The sequence below is a fragment of the Cololabis saira genome, chromosome 12 (assembly GCF_033807715.1).
Source record: "Cololabis saira isolate AMF1-May2022 chromosome 12, fColSai1.1, whole genome shotgun sequence".
NCBI lineage: Eukaryota > Metazoa > Chordata > Actinopteri > Beloniformes > Belonidae > Cololabis > Cololabis saira.
This window is the reverse complement of record NC_084598.1, coordinates 2,026,741-2,047,473: the sequence shown is the minus strand read 5'-3', so window position 1 is coordinate 2,047,473 and position 20,733 is coordinate 2,026,741. Positions and strand designations below refer to the sequence as shown.

Here is a 20,733-nt window from a genome sequence, read left to right as displayed (position 1 = left end):
GCCTGGAAACGCTCTTTTCAAAATGCCACTGTAGGTCTAGATTTGTCACCAGGTGGATCTTCTACTGAAGTGACTCGGGAAAGTGTCCGCAGAGCATGTAGAGCAGATCCGAGCTGTACATATGAATCGTCCAGAAGTAGGCTTGGAGAGGATATGGGATAGGTTTGAGCAACGTTACGGCTCCGCAGAGGCGATAGAAGACGCTCTGTCCAAACGACTCGACAGCTTCCTAAAACTATCAAACAAATATTATCACAAGCTGACAAAACTCAGCGACCTGCTCTTGGAACTCCAGTCAGCATAGGATGAAGAGGTGTCAACCCTATAGTACAGAAGCTCCCATTCAACTTGCAGGAAACATGGGCCTCAGTTAGGGCTGGGCGATATGGCCTTTTATTAATATCTCCATATTTTTAGGCCATGTCACGATACACGATATATATCTCGATATTTTGTCTTAGCCTTGAATTAACACTTTGATGCCTACAATCACACCAGTATGATGATTCTCTATGTCTACATTAAAACATTCTTGTTCATACTGCATTAATATATGCTCATTTTAAACTTTCATGCAAAAAGGGGGAATAAGTCAAATTTACCAATCAGTCTAAAGGCTCGGCAGTGCGTGTCGCACTTAGCGGCTCCTCGGCTCTCCGGAGAGCCGTGCGGGTCGTGCGAGGAGAAAACATCCCCTCCCGTCTTTACTAAACCGGTTTGCTTTGAAAAGAGTCCGTCGCGCGTAGCAACCGTGCGGATGAGCTCACGGCGCAAACAGGCCGAGTTTGGGAAAGTTAAAGCGGGGTGGAAGTGACCAGCGGTCCCGGACAGCAGCGCAGACACCAGCAGCTGGTCGGGGGCCAATGATAATGCACACACGACAGCACGTGACTGACGTATGTAACTGGGTGCGCTTGTTTTATGTCTCAGAGAAGGAGAGACGAGACGAGAGAGTGAGAAAAGTATGTCATTTAATGCCTGCGGTTAAAAGCAAACGTATACTCGAATATTCACGATAGAGTCATTTTGTACATCGCACAGAGTATAAGCCGAGATACATCGGCTATACTCGATATATCGCCCAGCCCTAGCTTCAGTCGGAGCTTCTTACAAGCAAACACACAGAGTTACTTTCCCACCATTCAGCTTCTTCGACTTCGTTCGCCAGCAGGATGATGTAAAGAATGATCCTAGCTTCAACTTCGCATGTTATGCAGACAAAGCAGAGAAGAAGGTGTGGAAGCCAAATAGACAACGAGAAGTCTCTGTGCAGAAAACCGAGGTGTATCCTAACACCAGCTCAGACACAGAATGGTCAAAGAAGCCTAATGATGGAGAAAGGCTCTGCTCCATCCATAAAAAACCACACCCTCTATGGAAATGCCGCGTCTTCATAGAGAAACCGCTTGAAGAGCGCAAAGCTTTCTTGAGGGAAAACAATGTGTGTTTTAGGTGTTGTGCATCATCGTCACACATCGCAAAGAACTGTAGATTCAAGGCTGAATGCAATGAATGTAAAAGTGAAAGGCATCACACAGCTCTGCACCCAGGTCCTGCTCCCTGGGCCAAAAGGAAGGGATCCTGGTCCAGAGCATGGCGGGGAGGATGGGCATACCCCTCCCCCTCCAACACAGATGTCACAAGCAAATGCACAGAAGTCTGTGGTGGTGAGCAAACTGAGCGTTCCTGCTCTAAAATATGTCTTGTGAGAGTATATCCAACTGACCACAGAGCCGAAGCAGTGAACGTATATGCGATACTGGATGAGCAAAGTAACAGATCCCTAGCACGCTCACAGTTCTTCGACATGTTCAACGATCAAAGTCCAAGCGCTCCTTACTCTTTGAAAACATCTGCTGGAGTAAAGCAAACAATCGGACGCAGAGCCAATGGATACAAAGTAGAATCATTGGATGGAAAGACTAGCATTCCCTTACCCACCCTTATTGAATGCAACGAGATCCCAAACAATAGAGCTGAGGTCCCAACCCCTAATGTCGCTCTTCACCATGCTCACCTAAGGTCAATCGCTCACCTCATCCCAGAACTTGACCAAGATGCCCCTATTCTACTTCTGCTAGGACGCAACATCATCAGAGTCCAAAAGGTCCGAAAGCAAGTCAATGGCCTACATCATCTGCCTTACGCACAGAAGCTGGACTTGGGGTGGGTCGTCATAGGCAACGTTTGTCTAGGCAACGTTCATACACCCCTCACAGTAAGTGCATTCTACACCAGCATTGGAGAGAAACAGCACCCTACCTTGTTTGAACCATGCCCTAATGTGTTCCAAGTGAAAGAGACATACAGCGACATCCTGGTTCCCAACTTACTAGCTACTGATCCTGAAGAGAACCACACACGTGATCCTGACCACAAAGGAAGACAATCAGGTTGCTCCTTCGATCCAAGATGCTTCTTTCCTACAGAGAATGGAGGAAGGTCTAAAGATAGATGTAAACAAGCCACCACACCCAGTTTTCTGGCCTGGTTGTTGGTTTTTAGGTGTAGAGATTGAAGCTCCGTGGTGGCCTGTAATCCTTTCTCTTTGGCTCCAAAAACAATTACCTCAGTTTGTTTTTTGTTTAACTGGAGAAATTTGTGGCACATCCAGTTGTTAATATCCTCAATGCATTAACCAAGAGCCTGTACAGGGCTTCAGTCTCCTGATTACATTGTAATATATATCTTAGTGTCATTTGCATAGCTATGGTAGTTTATTATGTTGTTCTTTATAATCTGTGCCAGTGGGAGCATGTAGATGTTACAGTAAACAGAAGATGTCCCAGGATGGGCAGCACGGTGGCTTAGTGGTTAGCACTGTTGCCTCACAGCAAGAAGGTCCCCGGATGTATAATAGAAGGGGTAATTCTTTTCAAACGTTTGGAAAGAGCTTTGCTGATTATTTTAAGATCTACATTTATTAGTTATATTGGGCGGTAGCTCGATGGGAGCAAAGGATCCTTATCCGGTTTTTATAAGAGACTAATATTAGCAGAATTCATGTTTAAGGGTAAGCTTTTAAATTTAAATCCTTTTAAATCCTTAAAATTTAGGATCATTTTATAAAACGTTGGTGCTAATATGCTCCAGAATTCCTTGTAGAATTCGGCTGGAAAGCCATCTGGGCCCGCAGCTTTATTATTAGGCATGTGTTGGAGTTCTCCTATTGAGAGTGGTGAATCTAAATTCGTAACCTGCTCCTGATGTAACTTTGGCAGATTAATTTATCCAAGAAACTGATCGATTGATTGGTCGGATGATTCGATTTGTGATGAATATAGTTTACAGTAAAAGTCTCTAAAAAATGAATTTATTAAAACAGGGATCATGCATAATCTTCCCTGATTGGTCCTTAATAGATGTTATGGTTGTTTTTCCCTTGTTTACTTTTAATTGATTGGCTAAATATTTCCCCGATCTGTTAGCGTGTGCAAAGTTTTCCAGGCAAAGCCTTTGTACTGGAAACTGCGTTTTTGTGTCAATTATTTTATTTAATTCTATCTTAGTTTTCCTTATTCTATTCAGGATATATTCGTCTGCAGAGGTCCGGAAGGCCTCCTCTAAAGTTTTAATTTCGCATTCTAATTCCTTTGTTTTTAAGTTATCTTTCTTTTTCTTATTTGAAGAAAAGGAAATTATTTTACCTCGCATTACTGCTTTTCCTGCTTCCCATAGAACACTCGCTGATGTTTCCGGTTGATCGTTATTTTGCAAAAATATGTCCCATTCTTTTTTGAAAAAATTAATAATGTCAGGGTCTTTAAGCAATGATGTATTAAATATCCTACTTCTAGAGGGTGGTCGCTCCCCATCTTCCCCAGAGTGATAGAAACTGGTGCGTGATCGCTAATAATGATTGGGTGGATTTGGGATTCTGAGATATCTCTCATCAGAGCTGCTTACTAAGAAGTAATCTAACCTGGAATATGAGTGATGAACAGCTGAGAAAAAAGTATAATCCCTGAGAGTTGGGTGGAGAGAACGCCATGTATCGCAAAGACCCAGATCATTGCAAAGACCCAGATCATTTTATTAATTATAATTATTCATTACATAAGACTGCAGGCAACTCACACAGGTTGAATGTAGGGCTGCAACGATTCGTCGACGTTGTCGACAAAAATCGATAATCAAAATTGCCGACAATGAATTCCATTGTTGACAATAGTCGCCAGACGTGTTTTTCCAACGGAGTGAGGCATCTCACTTCAATACGTTCTCTGCCGAGAGTCGCGCATGCGCGATAGCGTCTCTGCCGAGCGGTAGCGGGTAAACAATAATGACGGGGTTCCGTCCTGTAGAGCAGCTGCATGTAACAAAACTTGGAGCTTCTGGAGATACGGTAAATTGGGTTAAGGAGGCTGACACCACCTACACCTTTAAAACTAAACTTAAAACCTTTCTGTTTAGTAAAGCCTATAGTTAGTGTTTAGTAAACCTCTAGCTGGTGTTGGTAAATCTCCAGCTAGAGAGTGTTAGAGTCAGTAGTCATAGTTGCAGCTATAGAACAAGACTATAATAGTTAGTCTCAAACATAGCTTCACGGTAGATATGCTGCTATAGGCTTATGCTGCAGGGGGGCACCGACATGATCCACTGGGCGGTGCCTCTCACCCTTCTTCTCCTCTCCTCTTCCCTTCCTCTCTTCTCCATTTCCATTTTTATTTATTATAAGTATCTCATAGCCATAATTTTTGTCCATCGCTCCTGTAGTTTCTTGTGCTGGCCCCCCCTTTTTCTCTTTTGTGCGTGCTGGCCTGTGCCCCCCCCCGGTCATCCCCGGTCATCCCGTTGCTGCTTCCACCTGTCTACGTGGATGTCTGCTGTTGCTGCTTCCGCCTGCCTGCACCCCCCCCCCCCCCCTGCATTACAGAAAATAAAGAACTTTATCACAATATTCAAATTTTCTGAGACAGTCCTGTATTTTTCATTGAAGTACCCATCTTTCTCGTGTTTACAGTTTTTTTCGATTGCAAAAGTAGTACACTACTAGCAAAACCTTACACTCAAGAAGCAAAACATCAGCCCATATTTGCACAACTATAAGCACATTGTCAACTAGTGATGCACTGATTGTTCGGTAACCGAAATTGTTCGGCCGAAAATGGCAAAAAAACACTTTCAGTGTTCGGTGGGTAAAAAGTGGGAAAGTGGGAAAAAAAACGAACAATTAATAACGGCGTTGTAATATAAGGAAATAGACTGGCCGCTCCGTAACTGTTGCGCACCACATAAATCGTTGGCCAACCAAAAACTAACCACATAACGCTCCCGTAACATGGACGTATTAATAGAACGTCCCGTAATGGTTGCGCTCCACATAAATCGTTGGCCAACCAAAAACTAACCACATAAGAATTTTACCTAACATTCACCAGCAGGTGGAACCAAAACAACATAAATCAATCTATTACAGGTGCATTTAGATGACGAAATCAAACAGCGAAGAGCGTGGATTGAAGTGGTGCAAACATGTCAGCAGTGTGGAAGTATTTTAGAGTGGCAAAGAATAATACAAGAATGGCTGTTTGCAATGAATGTTCTGCTCAAATATCTAGAGGGGGCACATCTGCAAAGTCTTTCAGCACTACAAGTTTGATTTATTTTGAAATGATAAAAAACCCTGTGCGCTTTAATGCATTTTTATTGTTTTAAGGCCTATGTTACAATGTTCAGTCAGTTAAGCCTAACGTAAGCTCAAAGATGGCCAAAAAATGTATTTTGTTAATTTATTTATTTTAAGTTATTGTTCTTCGCTGGTATAATGTCTGCTGGAATATTTAAGAAATGCTGGGAAATTAAAAAATGTTCAGTTTTTTATGTTCAACAAATGTTTTCTACCTTGTAATTTTGTAAAAGATTTTTTTCTTTTAAAAGCATGCCTAAATCTAATTTATTTGATTTATGCAATGGTGAAAAAATTGGCAAAATAAATGAAAAACTGCTAAGAACCATGTTCGGTATTGTTCGGTATTCGGCCAAGTGTTTATTACAGTTTTTCACAATTGTTTAAACACATTTATTGGAACATTAGACACAATGTGCACAACCTGAAACTCATGTTTCAGGTGGCTGAACCAATCCTGCTGAACTCCAAGCACAAATTTACTGCTCTAGACTCAAATTCCCATTCCATACCACACATTTCTCACAACACTACACACAATTCCCAATATCCTGCACACTCTTCCTGAATTCCCTCTCTTGCTGTTCACTCAGAACACACAGTCAATCACATTTCTAAACTCCAAAGGCTGTTGTGCAACATGCAATCAGCAATTTGCCATTGAATTCATATTCATTGATGAAGCGGGTTCAACCTTGTAAAAAGAAGGGCCGAGGGAGGAATATCATCGGCCAGCGTGCCATCACAGAGGTCCCTGGCCAACGTGGAGGGAACATAACAATGTGTGCTGCCATCAATTACCACGGCGTCCTCCATCACCATGCCACCCTTGGCCCCTACAACACTGCACTTCTTCTAGCATTCCTGGACCAGCTCTACAATATCATTGTCCAGCCAGACCAGATGGAGGACACAGAGGTGGTCAGGTTCGTTGTTATCTGTTTCCACCGGGCTGCTCTGGTCCGTGAGTGATTCAGGGTCCATCCAGAAGTTGATGTCCTATATCTCCCTCCATACTCTCCCTTCCTCAACCCAATTGAGGACTTTTTCTCTGCCTGGAGATGGAAGGTATACGAAAGAAAACCTCAGACACGGATCCCACTGCTGCAGGCCACGGAGGACGCATGTGGCAATGTCACTGCTGAGGTCTGTCAAGGCTTCATGCGGCATTGTAGCTCAGGTGGTAGAGCGGGTCGTCCAATGATCGGAAGGTCGGCGGTTCGAATCCCGCTCTATCCTAGTTTGCTGTCGTAGTGTCCTTGGGCAAGACACCTCACCCACCTTGCCCCGTGTGAATGTGTTTGAATGTGTATGAATGTTGGTGGTGGTCAGAGGGGCCGTTAGGCGCGATATGGCAGCCACGCTTCCGTCAGTCTGCCACAGGGCAGCTGTGGCTACAATGTAGCTTACCACCACCGGAGAGAATGTGTATGAATGAATAATGATTTCTGTAAAGCGCTCTGGGTGCCTAGAAGGGCGCTATATAAATCCAAGTCATTATAAGGCAGGATGCAGCCTAATACTTTTGTTCTGTTTCTATTTTCTGTCAAGTTTTCATCCACAGCTTGCTGTGATGTCCAGTGGACTGCACATTTTGAGTCCAAATACTGTAAAATATTATTTGTTGTTACAGTAAAGAATTGTGTGTTGTTTTCTATTTGAGTAGCCTATACATAACAATACTATATGGTGATATATTATATCCAACAGCTGAAGGTGTAACACTGAACATACAAATGCATGATTCTACTGAGGCATTCATCTAGTGTTTTCCATTCATACTATAGTGTCTTCCATTCTGCACATCAGTGTTCAGTGGGTGCTTAGAAATGTCTACTCAAATGATGTATGTGTTTGGCATTTGAGAAGGAAATACCATTTAGTGAAGAGTTAACACTGTTTTGAGGGTAGAGTGTGCTTTTGCAAGAGAAGTGTAGGATTTTGCATTTTGTGTGTGAGTTTTGTAATTTCTGTTTAGAGTTTTGAGAAAGTGAGGTAGTCCATCAGGAAATGTGTTGCAACAATTGTGAAAAACTGTATTATTTTTGGTTTCGGTTTCGGCCACAAATTTTCATTTCGGTGCATCACTATTGTCAACCTCAGACTTGTTGCAAAACTCTACACACTTAACACACTAAACGTACATTACACACAAAAATCTATCATGAAGTCACTTCCTTGCAATACCAAAGCACTGACTGTCAAATTAGCACACCGTCCAACCAATTGGTTCAACACAGTCATCGGGTGTGCAAACACTCGTTTGCTTACAGTTTTTCACAATTGTTTAAACACATTTCCTGATAGACTACCTCACTTTCTCAAAACTCTAAACACAAATTACAAAACTCACACACAAAATGCAAAATCCTACACTTCTCTTGCAAAAGCACACTCTACCCTCAAAACAGTGTTAACTCTTCACTAAATGGTATTTCCTTCTCAAATGCCAAACACATACATCATTTGAGTAGACATTTCTAAGCACCCACTGAACACTGATGTGCAGAATGGAAGACACTAAGGGCTCGATTTACTAAGATCCTAAATAAAGAGTACTAAATTGCGTGTGCACTGAAAAAGTTTGCGCGTGCTGTTTGCGTGTGGTTTGCGGGTGATCAACTAAGATTGCATGCGCAATTGATAACAGGTGCAAACAGCAGTATTTAAATGAGGTGTTGCGTGTCTTAAGGTTTGCGAGCGCAAACTCTGCGCCATGGAGAGTGGATGGAATGCACAGTCACAAGTCACAAGCGCAAAATGAAATTTGACGAGTTGGAGTTAGAGATATTAGTGGAAGAGGCAAATAAACACATTCATGAACTACAGCAAAGAAATGTAAACATTACCAAAAGAAACGCAATATCGGAGAAAACCTGCGATAGAATAAATGCAGTTACACAAAAAACGGAAAAACGTCTGGTTTTTCATATTTCAATTTTAGGCACAGATCAAAAATATGAAATAACAAAAACGGGCCACAGGACCGAATTTGATTTTAATATTGAATTGGTCGGGTTTACGTGACCCCGCGGTGCTCGGCATGATCTGAGGAGAAAAAGACAATCAGACACAGAGCTGGAGAGCGCTTTGATTAATCTATTTATGAGTTAAGTTTTTATTCAGATGTCCACAGTATATTGCAAATATTATATAGCAAACACTGACAGTAAATGTGTGACAGACGGGACCATCATATGGCCGTCGATTTAACGCAGAAGCATAATTCAGGCGAAGCTGCAGTCTGTCTGCGCTGATCCTGACACAGCGGGTCGGAGCGGATTTGGTCATGATGTTTAACATGTGTTTTGTGATTAATAAGCACAGGTTTTAATTAAATGTAATTTACGAAGGATGATTTCACGTTCAATAAGATAAATAATCAATAAAATACAAAGTTTTGGCACAAAGGCTTGGCCTGCTTGTGGGCGAGTGGAGGGGGGCACAATAAGAGAAGGTGGCAAGATATAAGGCGAAGAACTAAAGAAAAAGTGGCCTTTAATAAAACTTGTGCAACCATTTTTAAAATAGCATGCAGCAGAATAAAGACTCTCTCTCTGCGTATTCTTTGATTTTGGATGTCGCCTCCTTGCCACAATAACAGCAGCAGCAGATTAGCACCTTCCTTTCGAACGTATTAAATACAGACGCAATCACAATACGCGTAATTACTTTCAGGCTTGGTAAATCTCATTGCGCGTGGTAAATGGAGCAATTTGCATCTTCCCCTCCCAGTATTTAGGATTTATGCCGGGTACGCCCCATATTGATTATTCTTTAGGGCAAAAGTACTAAATGGATTGCGTGTGCAATTTTGCGCATTTCAGAGACGCAGTCGTCTTTGCACGCTGTTAGTAGATCAGCTCGCACATTGGTTTGCGGGTGCTGTCAAGTTTACACAGGTTTTTACGCACGCAAACCTTTAGTAAATCGGGCCCTAAATGCCTCAGTAGAATCATGCATTTGTATGTTCAGTGTTACACCTTCAACTGTTGGATGTAATATATCACCATATAGTATTCTTATGTATAGGCTACTCAAATAGAAAACAACACACAATTATTTACTGTAACAACAAATACGTAATATTTTACAGTATGAGTAGGAATGCTAGAAGAAGTGCAGTGCTGTAGGGGCCACGGGTGGCATGGTGATGGAGGACGCCGTGGTGATTGAGTCCAGTTTGCCAGTTTTTATTTTTCTTATTTATTTACTTTGTTTCTTATTTATATATATGTATATATATATATATATATATATATATATATATATATATATATATATATATATATATATATATATATATATATATATATATATATATATATATATATATATATTCCATACCACACATTTCTCACAACACTACACACAATTCCCAATACCCTGCACACACTCTTCCTGAATTCCCTCTCTTGCTGTTCACACAGAACACACAGTCAATCACATTTCTAAACTCCAAAGGCTGTTGTGCAATATGCAATCAGCAATTTGCCATTGAATTCATATTCATTGATGAAGCGGGGTTCAACCTTGTAAAAAGAAGGGCCGAGGGAGGAATATCATCGGCGTGCCATCACAGAGGTCCCTGGCCAACGTGGAGGGAACATAACAATGTGTGCTGCCATCAATCACCACGGCGTCCTCCATCACCATGCCACCCTTGGCCCCTACAACACTGCACTTCTTCTAGCATTCCTGGACCAGCTCTACAATATCATTGTCCAGCCAGACCAGATGGAGGACACAGAGCTGGTCAGGTTCGTTGTTATCTGGGACAATGTCAGTTTCCACCGGGCTGCTCTGGTCCGTGACTGGTTCAGGGTCCATCCAGAAGTTGATGTCCTATATCTCTCTAATAGATATAGGATAATTGTAGACACACCAATCAGGTGAATCTACACTATAAAAAGCAGCAGGTAAGTTCATCGGTCTTCAAGCACAATGGAAAGAGTCAGAGAAAGACTAAGACGAGGAGAACAAGGAGGACGAGGAGGACAAGGACGAGGAGAATGAGGAGGAGGAGGACGAGGAGGAGGATGAGGAGGAGGAGTAGGAGGAAGGGGAGGAAGAGGAATCAACAGAGGAGGAGGCCATGCTGGAGGTAGAGGTAGAGGTAGAGGAAGACAAGAAGGTGCTCAAAGAGGACCGAATCTGACAATTGAGATCCGCGCAACACTGGTTGACCACGTTGTGAACCACGGCCTGATGCTGAGGGAGGCTGGACTGCGAGTGCAGCCAAATCTAAGCCGATATACAGTGGCAAGTGTGATAAGAACATTTCGACTGGAAAATAGGTATTGTAAAAATAACATCATATCAAAAACATCTGCACGGTTTCAGTAACTGCCTACAGTACTATATTCTATGCACTATCAGCACTTCTGTTACCTTTTACTGTACTACTGTATTGTATACTGTTTTGTTTTCTACATAGGATTGAGGGTCAGGAACGACAAGGGGGAATTATTTTAATTCTAAATGCCTCCTATGTTCCCAGAACAGCAAGAGAGGGAGATAGTAAACATGGTTTTGGCCAACAATGCTATAACACTCAATCAGCTCCAAGCTAACACCGTCCTCTATCTTCCACCATACTCTCCATTCCTCAACCCTATAGAAGAGTTTTTCTCGGCATGGCGGTAGAAAGTATATGATCTCCGTCTCCAGGCTGAAGTCCTTCATCCAAGCCATGGAGGAAGCTTGTGACCAGATGGAGGTACCAGCAATGCAAGGATGGATTCGTCATTCAAGACGTTTCTTTCCAAGGTGTCTTGGTAATGACAACATTGCCTGCGATGTTGATGAAATTCTCTGGCCAGATCCAGCTAGCAGAAGGGACAACGTCTAGTTTTTTGTTTTTTTTTGTTGTTTTTTTACAGTAACTTACAATATGTTGTTCAGGACCCCAGGAAGACTAGAGGCACATTTGTGTGCTTCTAATGGGGATCCTTAAATAAACTAAACTAAACTAAACTATGTAAATTGACGTTTTGTTACAGTATTATGAATCTCCATGTCAACATTTTGGGCGTGTTGAGAAATAAATGAGTTTCTTCAGTCTGCAACATTGGTCTTGTGTAGTGTTTGGTGAATTTACATTATATTTGTACTTTGTTGATAGTAGCCTACTCTAATCATAGGGAAGTAGAAGTGCTAAAAGTGTTTTAGGTTTATCACAGCAGAGTGTAACTCTTGCAAATAAGGTATAGTAATGTGAAACGTGTGTGTTTCATATGGTAACAAAGTGTGGTTTTTAAAAAGAAGTGTATAGTTTTTACAAGCGTGTTTAATTTTGCAAAGGATCTGTAGTGTTTTGCTAATTTGGTGTGTTGTTGTGCTAATTGTGTGTAGTGTTTTGAAAACACGGGCCCTGTTTTGAAAATCATGCTTAAGCAATCGAGAAAAACTGTATTATCATTTGCCACATAATTAAAGCGACATACTAAATTTAAGAGAAAATTACTAATTATCTGATTAGTCGACTAATCGTTTCAATAGTCGGTGACTAGTCGACTATTAAAATAGTCGTTAGTTGCAGCCCTAGTTGAATGTGGTCTGAAATATGGGACCACAAGTTTTTCATTTTCCCTACCACATCTTTATTTATGTGTACACTTATGGAGGACCAATGTTTTTCTCTAAGCTCTCCCAGTATATGTGGATCAATCAATGACATAACTGCACAATGACTGGATCAGGCGAAGCAAATCTACAATGACTTTTAATTAAAATCCAACTATAAACCAATTAGTTGTGGCCATTGGCCTCTGTCATTTAAAGAATCTTAATAAAGAACAGCAGAAGTTGACTTATGCCCTTGGAAAAAAAAAAATCAACAAATCACATAAATTGCAACAGTAAGTACACAGTTACTCTCAAAGGGTTTCCAAAACTATTTAAATCTAAGTTAACAAAATAAAGCCTTGCGTTCATTCCCATTTCCCTTGAGCTGGATGTGTACTGCTTAATGTTAACGAAAACATTGCAAAGTTGGAATACAAGAATGAGCACCAGTGCATTCCATGTCACTGGCCACAGTTACATGATGTTTTTTAATTCAGAATTAATTATTCAGAATTAAACTATTTTCCTTCTAGTTTACATGGAAATAGTAATTCCGAATTGAGGTTTACATAGAAAACACATTTGATCGGCTTTCTCCAATTCCTCTCCAGGTCTGGGGGTTGGGAAGGTTCTGATTGGATAGGGGGGCGGCCCGGAAGTTAAACTACCGGAAGAAAAACTAACTTAGCCGCTACAACTTTGAAAAGCCCAACAATTTTGATGTTTCCTGTTTCCATCTGTTCTTTTAATTATTTCCAGGTCCTCCAAGCTATTTATTAAATAAATGTTCTCTGCTCTTGACCAGCGTTTACTGCGTGCTGCCATCTTAAAACTTTGTTTGGAAAACCAGCCCAGCGTGGAATATAAGATCATGGAGACAGACGGGCGAGGGAACGAGCAGCGCAGAAAGACCGGCGGTGCGTCCGAAATGCCATACTAAACAGTATATATTAAAAAGTATACTTAAGTTCGGCACACTTTTGAGTAAATATCAGTAGTGTGCATTAATTCGGACGTACTATTAAAAACGCACACGTCACTTCCTGCCGTTGGGAGGAAGTGACGTGTTACAGCAACAGTAGCAGCTGTTACCATGGTAACAGCAGCAGTAGCAGCTGTTACCATGGTAACAGCAGCAGTAGCAGTTGTTAACATGGTAACAGCAGCAGTAGCAGTTGTTAACATGGTAACAGGAGTTGTTACCATGGTAACAGCAGCAGTAGCAGTTGTTAACATGGTAACAGGAGTTGTTACCATGGTAACAGCAGCAGTAGCAGCAGTTACCATGGTAACAGCAGCAGTAGCAGCTCCGCTCCGCTCTGATCCCGTTTATTCTGGCCGAAACAAGATGACATTATATAATATTATTATATATGAATATTATAATATTAATATTATATAATAATATTATTATACTTATGACATATACGTATCACTTAGCAACCAAACACCGCTGCATTGCATTGTGGGAAATTTCTGCTTGGCTAGTGTCCATCAATCCACACTAATAAAATTCTCCAGAATGAGTATAGATAGCGCATACTAAAAAATCTTGCATACTCATTTGCATACTCATTAGGGTGGAAGTATGGAATTTCAGACGCAGCCCGGAATTAATTTAAAGCGGAATGAGTGTATACATGATCGCAGATTTATTACTTATTATTACTTCGGAATTAAGTTTAATTTGGAATGGCCCTTTTCATTCGGAATTAGGTGTTTACATGGTAATTTTTACTCATTTTAAATCGGATTTAATTTTAATTCTGAATTAAAGTTGAATTAAACTTCCCATGTAAACGCACTCACTGTGAAAAGTGTCAAAAGTGTTAGGGCCAAACTAAGACAAAAAAAAAGGAAATTACGAGAATAAAGTCATAAAAATATGAGAATAAAGTTGTAAAATGATGAGAATAAAGTTATAATATCACGAGAATAAAGTCGTAATATTTTGAGAATAAAGTCGTAATATTATGAGAATAAAATCGTAATATTACGATAATAAAGTCATAATATTAAATATATTATTAATATAACTTCACAAGATGGTCAATTTTCCTCATTTTAACAAAGGGAGAGTTCTCATAAATTATATTCTCGTAATATTACGACTTTATTCTCGTAATATTACGACTTTATTCTCATAAATTACGACTTTATTCTAATAATATTACGACTTTATTCTCATAAATTACGACTTTATTCTCGTAATATTACGACTTTATTCACATAATATTACGACTTTATTCTCATAAATTACGACTTTATTCTCGTAATATTACGACTTTATTCTCGTAATATTACGACTTTATTCTCGTAATATTACGACTTTATTCTCGTAATATTACGACTTTATTCTCGTAATACTACGACTTTATTCTCATAATATTACGACTTTATTCTCATAATATTACGACTTTATTCTCATAACATTACGACTTTATTCTCATAATATTACGACTTTATTCTCATAACATTACGACTTTATTCTCATAATATTACGACTTTATTCTCATAATATTACGACTTTATTCTATTACGACTTTATTCTCGTAATTGTAGCCTACGACTTTATTCTATTACGACTTTATTCTCATTAAATTATGACTTTATTCTCGTAATTTCCAATTTTCTTTTGTCTTAGTTTGGTCCTAATACTCCGTCGTAAAAATGAAACCGGAAAAAGCTGAAAATAATAACAGTTGTGTCGCCTCCTTCCCCTCCGCTCTGCCCCGACGGCCGCTCCGCTCACAGCAATGAATCAAGGGGGAGGAAGGAAAGGAGGGAACGGAGGAAGGAGGGAGGAGAAAAGGAGGAAGGAGGGAGGAAGGAGGAGGGGGAGGAATCAAGCAGACGGGTCTTCCTGCCGCGGAGCGGGGAAAAGCCCCAGGGCTGGGGGGGAACACTCAGCCCTCCCGGGGTTAAACCCGCGTCAGTTACTCACAGTGTGGGCATGGATGTGTCCGGAGCGGAGCGGATTCTCGCAGGCACATCCGTGTGGGCTGTTCCTCCTCTGCCGCTGCGCCAGCAGGCTGGGGCGCTTTTTCTTTTTTGTTTTCTTTCTTAAAAAATCTCGGTGTGTAGATCCATGGGAAGACGAAGGTGTCCTCCTCCTTTTCTCCCCGTGTGCTGCTCTTCTCCTGCTCGGGGTTTTCCCATAGAGAGCGTGGTAGAGAGACACTTACAGAGACTGACAGTCAGGGAGAGAGAGGAACCAGGATCACCACCCTGCAGGACACGGGCAGCAGGGCGCATGCGCGCCGCCGATCCCCACCGCGGAACCAGCGACCATTAGTCATATAAGAGGGAGCGGGAGGTTTGATTTGGTTTGATTTTGTACATGTAAAAGACAACAATTAAAGAGAAGATGAGACAACTACGACGGAGTATTAGGGCCAAACTAAGAAAAAAAAAATGAAATTACGAAAATAAAGTCATAATAATATGAGAATAAAGTCATAAAATTACGAGAATAAAGTCGTAATATTTTGAGAATAAAGTCGTAATATTACGAGAATAAAGTTGTAATATTTTGAGAATAAATTAGTAATATTACGAGAATACATTCGTAATATTTTGACAATAAAGTCGTCATATTACGAGAATAAAGTCAATATATTATTGTCATGAACCGGGCTGCACGGCCATGACAAAGAGGGAGACGCAACACAAGGAAAGTCAATCAAAAAGGGTTTTTATTAAATAATACCAAATAATAAAGCTAAAGGAAGAACCTTAATTAAATATGGCGTGTGTAGTCGGTAGATCAGTGGTGTAAGTGAGTGCATGCGGGAAACAATGTGGGTGTATGTGTGTAAGGTGTAAATCTAAAGCAAAACCAAACCACAAACAAAATGCTGCCTCAGGGATGAGAGAGAGGGGAGAAGTGAACAGCCAGAGCTTTTTAAAGGCTCATTGAGCACAGGTGCTGCCACTTCTCTGATGACCCTCAGCTCCTCCCACTGCCACCTGCAAGGGGGAAGACCAGCCACAAGGCAGGAAGGTAAAGAGGGTCGTCACACCCCCCCCCATAAGACGAGGGTCCCAGGACCTCCGTCCCCAAACAACAACACCTGCCTATAAGAAAAAAAAAAAAAAAAACACCATAAACCACATGCAGGCAATATTAAACTGGAGCCCGCGACAATGCATCTGCTACCACATTATCACGGCCTTTAATGTGTCGGATGTCCAGGTCGTAAGACTGGAGGAACAATGACCACCTAATTAGCCTTGAGTTGGGGCATCGCAGGGTGTGGAGAAAGGTAAGAGGATTGTGATCCGTATATACCACCACCGGTTTCATTCCAGACCCAACATAAATGGCAAAATGCTGCAAGGCCCAAATCAGAGCAAGTGTTTCCTTTTCGATGACCGAGTAATTCACCACATGTCGACCAAACTTTTTAGAAAAGAAACTGACCACTCTGTCAACTCCCTGCTCATCCGCCTGCATCAACACAGCCCCTGCCCCTACATGGCTTGCATCCACCTGTAGGACAAAAGGTCTGTCAAAACAGGGTGCAGCCAGCACTGGTGCTGCACACAGCAGATACTTTACATTCTCAAAAGCCGTCTGGCACTTGGGTGACCACACAAACTGAGCCCTGGCCTTCAACAAATCAGTCAACGGTGCCACCACTGTAGAAAAATTTTTACAGAAACACCTGTAATACCCCACCATCCCAAGAAACCTCATGAGTTCCTTTTTGGTAGTAGACTGCGGCGGAGGCTGCGGAACTGGCAGATGAGTATGTCCTCATTCATAAAAGCCGGTTTAGTGACCCGGTGTGGGAGCCTGTGGGGCATAAGAATGTTGGTGGTGGATCGCCGGTTCGCTCTGGGGGTTCTTCGGGTAAGGGGACCCAGGGAACACCTGGAAGAGGTGAGAATTTGTGTCACTACTGCCGGGAGCCAGGCCACTGGAAGTCAGACTGCCCACAGCTTAGGGGTAAGAGGCAGCACCCAGGAAGCGGTCATGTAAAGCCGGCTGCCCTGGCGGCAAGTGTTCCTGGTTCTGTGGATGTTGGACGGTGTCAAGATGGGCAGGCTGAATTCGGGGTGGTTGAGGACCCTTGCGTGTCTTATGGGCCTTTCGTTTCTGATGGGTTTGTAACACAGACTGGGAGTGACACTAAGGTTCCCGTTAAGATCTTGAGAGATACCGGTGCTGTTAAATCTTATGTTGTGGAAACTGTTTTGCCATTTTCAGAGAAGACTGACACTGGAGATAGGATCCTTATGCGAGGGATGGGGATGGGGTTGTTGCCTGTCCCAGTGCATAGGATGACTTTAGATTGTGGCTTGGTGCAGGGGGAAGTGCCTATTGGGGTGAGACCAGCGTTACCAGTTGAAGGAATTGATATAATTCTGGGTAACGATTTGGCTGGCTGTCGGGTTTGGGCACATGAGCCGCCGCCTCCGGTTGTCACTAATTCTCCTTTGAGTTCAGAACAGCCTGATGAAAGTTGTGTGCGTTTCCCTGAAGTGTTTTCTGCATGTGCGGTTACACGGGCAATGAGTCGGGCTGAGTCGGAGGAGGAGGAAAGGGAGGTGGAGACTGCTTTGCCATGTTTGCCTGATTTTCCTTTATCTGTGTCTCACAGTGACCTGAGGAGTGAGCAGAGGGCTGACCCATCACTAGAAAAGGCATTTCAATCTGTTTTGTCTGCCAGTGAGGTGGAAAGTGTTGCCAGTGGCTACTTAATTCAGGATGGTATTTTGCTCAGGAAGTGGTTGCCCCATGGTGAGGACTTTGTTGGCGACCCTATTTTTCAAGTCGTAGTTCCATCTAAGTTGCGTAGCCATGTGTTGGGTCTTGCTCATGATAAGTCAGGACATTTTGGGGTCCGGAAAACCTATGACATTGTTTTACGCCACTTCTTTTGGCCTCGGCTGAAGAAGGATGTTTCTCTGCACATTAGGAACTGTGGTACTTGTCAGCTGACTGGTAAGCCGAACCAGGTCATTAAACCAGCTCCGTTGCAGCCAATTCCAGCTGTTAGTCAACCGTTTGAGTACCTAATCATTGATTGTGTGGGACCATTGCCTCGTTCGAAGTCAGGTAGCCAGTACTTGCTGACTGTCATGTGTCAAAGCACCAGATATCCGGCAGCTTATCCATTGCGGACAATAACTGCAAGGTCTGTGGTTAAGGCTCTGACACAATTTATATCTGTGTTTGGCATCCCCAGAGTCATCCAGAGTGACCAGGGATCTAACTTTTCTTCACATCTGATGGCCCAAGTGTTGAAACTGTTAGGGATCAGACATAATCAGTCGACTGCTTATCATGCTCAGAGTCAAGGGGCTCTGGAGCGTTTCCACCAAACTCTCAAGTCTCTTTTGCGTGCATACTGTGTTGAACTGGTGGGGGACTGGGAAGAGGGGCTACCCTGGTTGCTTTTGGCTGCACGGGAGGTGGTGCAAGACAGTACAGGGTTTAGCCCAAACGATCTAATATTAACTAACTACGAAGGTAAAGAGGGTCGTCACAATTATAAATATATAAATATAACTTCACAAGATGCTCAATATTATAATATATAATATATAACAATATAATATATAATATATATATATTAATATATATATATATATTAATATATTATAATATAATAATAATGCTTGCATTTATATAGCGCCTTTCACGAAACCCAAGGTCGCTTTACAGAAAACCAAGGAAGAACAAACAAAAGAAAACACAATCGGGACAAAACAACAGGGGGGGGGGGGGGGGGCACTAATGGGGAAAAGCCAGGGTGAAAAGGTGAGTTTTGAGTTGTGTTTTGAAACTGTCCAGAGAAGGGGAGTCACAGATTACAGCAACATTACGACTTTATTCTCATAAATTACCACTTTATTCTTGTAATATTACGACTTTATTCTCATAAATTAATACTTTATCCTCGTAATGTTACGACTTTATTCCTAGTTCTGAGTTTTTTTGTATTCCTGCTCAGCAGTGCTTTTTGTTGAATAAATCCTGCTTTTTGGAACTCCTGCCTCCTGCTCTCCTGCGTTTGGGTCCTCACTAACCATTCCTGACAGAAAGTTTACATTGGCATTTCTTTATACATAAATAACAATAATGACAGTAACAGTAATGATAATGAAGCATATTTATAGGCAAAACTATTAGAAAAAGACGATAGAAAAACTACAGCACACGTTGATATTAACAAGCAAATACAGAAGACCACAAGAAACTAAAGATAAGTAGATCACATTCAGGATTTGCATTCCAAGAGAATTCAAATGAGTTTATCAAACTTAACATAACTAAAAACAAATCTTATGTAAAATATTTGTCAAAAAAAATATGAGGAACCAGTTGAAATATAATGTTAAACTCATCATTATCAGAAGAGCCTTTAGCAGTACAATATTATAAACATATAGTAGCAGTAAATATGTATTATTTCTTTTTATAGCATTTTGCCAACTACTGTAAATATCTACTTGGGAAGCCAAAATTCAAATACACTGTCAATTTTCATTTTTCTTTTTGTGTGTTGAGATGGTTTAAAGAACCTGTATCTGTTTAACATTAAAGACACAGGTGGCCGATTGATAAATTAAAAGAATGCTTGCAATTAGGAAATATAAGCAATGTAATATTTTGAATTGCATAGCTTTCTTTCAATGACAGGTGGATAGTTTTTAATGTACAGTGGGTACGGAAAGTATTCAGACCCCTTTAAACTTGTCCCTCTTTGTTTCATTGCAGTCATTTGCTAAAATTAAAAAAAGTTATTTCTCAATGAACAATCAGCACCCCATCTTGACAGAAAAAACTGAAATGTAGAAATTTTTGCAAATGTATTAAAAAAGGAAAAACTGAAATAACAGTAAAGTTTATCCTCACTTTCTCATTTAGATTAATAACATTACAATGTGCTTTCATCATCATCAGCGGTCACTCGAGACGAGTATGACAGTCTTCTTCGCGGGGTCGTCTACTTGTGGGTCTTCAGGTGGGCGTAGAGGCCGATCCGTGACCCACATATTTTTGTGCAATGTGGACAAGTGAAAGTGGTGGTGGGTTGTGGTCGTGCTGGAGCCTGTTTCTGTCTTTCCTTACGGAGCTGTTGTTTGGTTTGTGCGACACGGTGGAGTTCGTTCTCATAATGTGCAGCCCCTTCTTGCACCGCTGCCCTCCAGCAATGCCTGTTCAAGGCCATGTGCTCCCAGTCCTAAGATGTTATCAGGAATTTCTTCAGATTGTTCCTGATGTTGTCCTTGAAGCGTTTCTTCTGCCCACCTGGAGCTCGCGGACCTCTGTCCAGCTGGGAGTATAGAATTTGTTTGGGGAGACGGGTGTCAGACATGCGGATGAGATGGCCAGTCCATCGGAGTTGGTGCTGCATTATTAAGGTGGTGATGGTGGGCATTTTGGCTTCCTCCAGAACACTAATGTTAGTGCGTCTGTCCTTCCATTTGATCCTGAGTATCTTTCTCAAGGTTCTCTGGTGGTGCTGTTCTAGAGCTCTGAGGTGCCTGCTGTAGGTTGTCCATGATTCTGCCCCGTACAGCAA

The 20,733-nt window shown here is 41.6% G+C and overlaps 1 protein-coding gene across 1 annotated transcript in view; it reads right to left on the bottom strand.

Moving 5' to 3' along the window:
* The window catches only part of rgs19 (regulator of G protein signaling 19), a 56,488-nt gene extending 41,069 nt beyond the window's left edge, over nucleotides 1-15,419 (bottom strand). The window contains exon 1 of the mRNA XM_061734671.1: nucleotides 15,141-15,419. The gene's annotated coding sequence lies outside the window, so the exon portion shown is untranslated. The remainder of the gene's footprint in view (nucleotides 1-15,140) is intronic.
* Nucleotides 15,420-20,733: the final 5,314 nt, after the last annotated feature.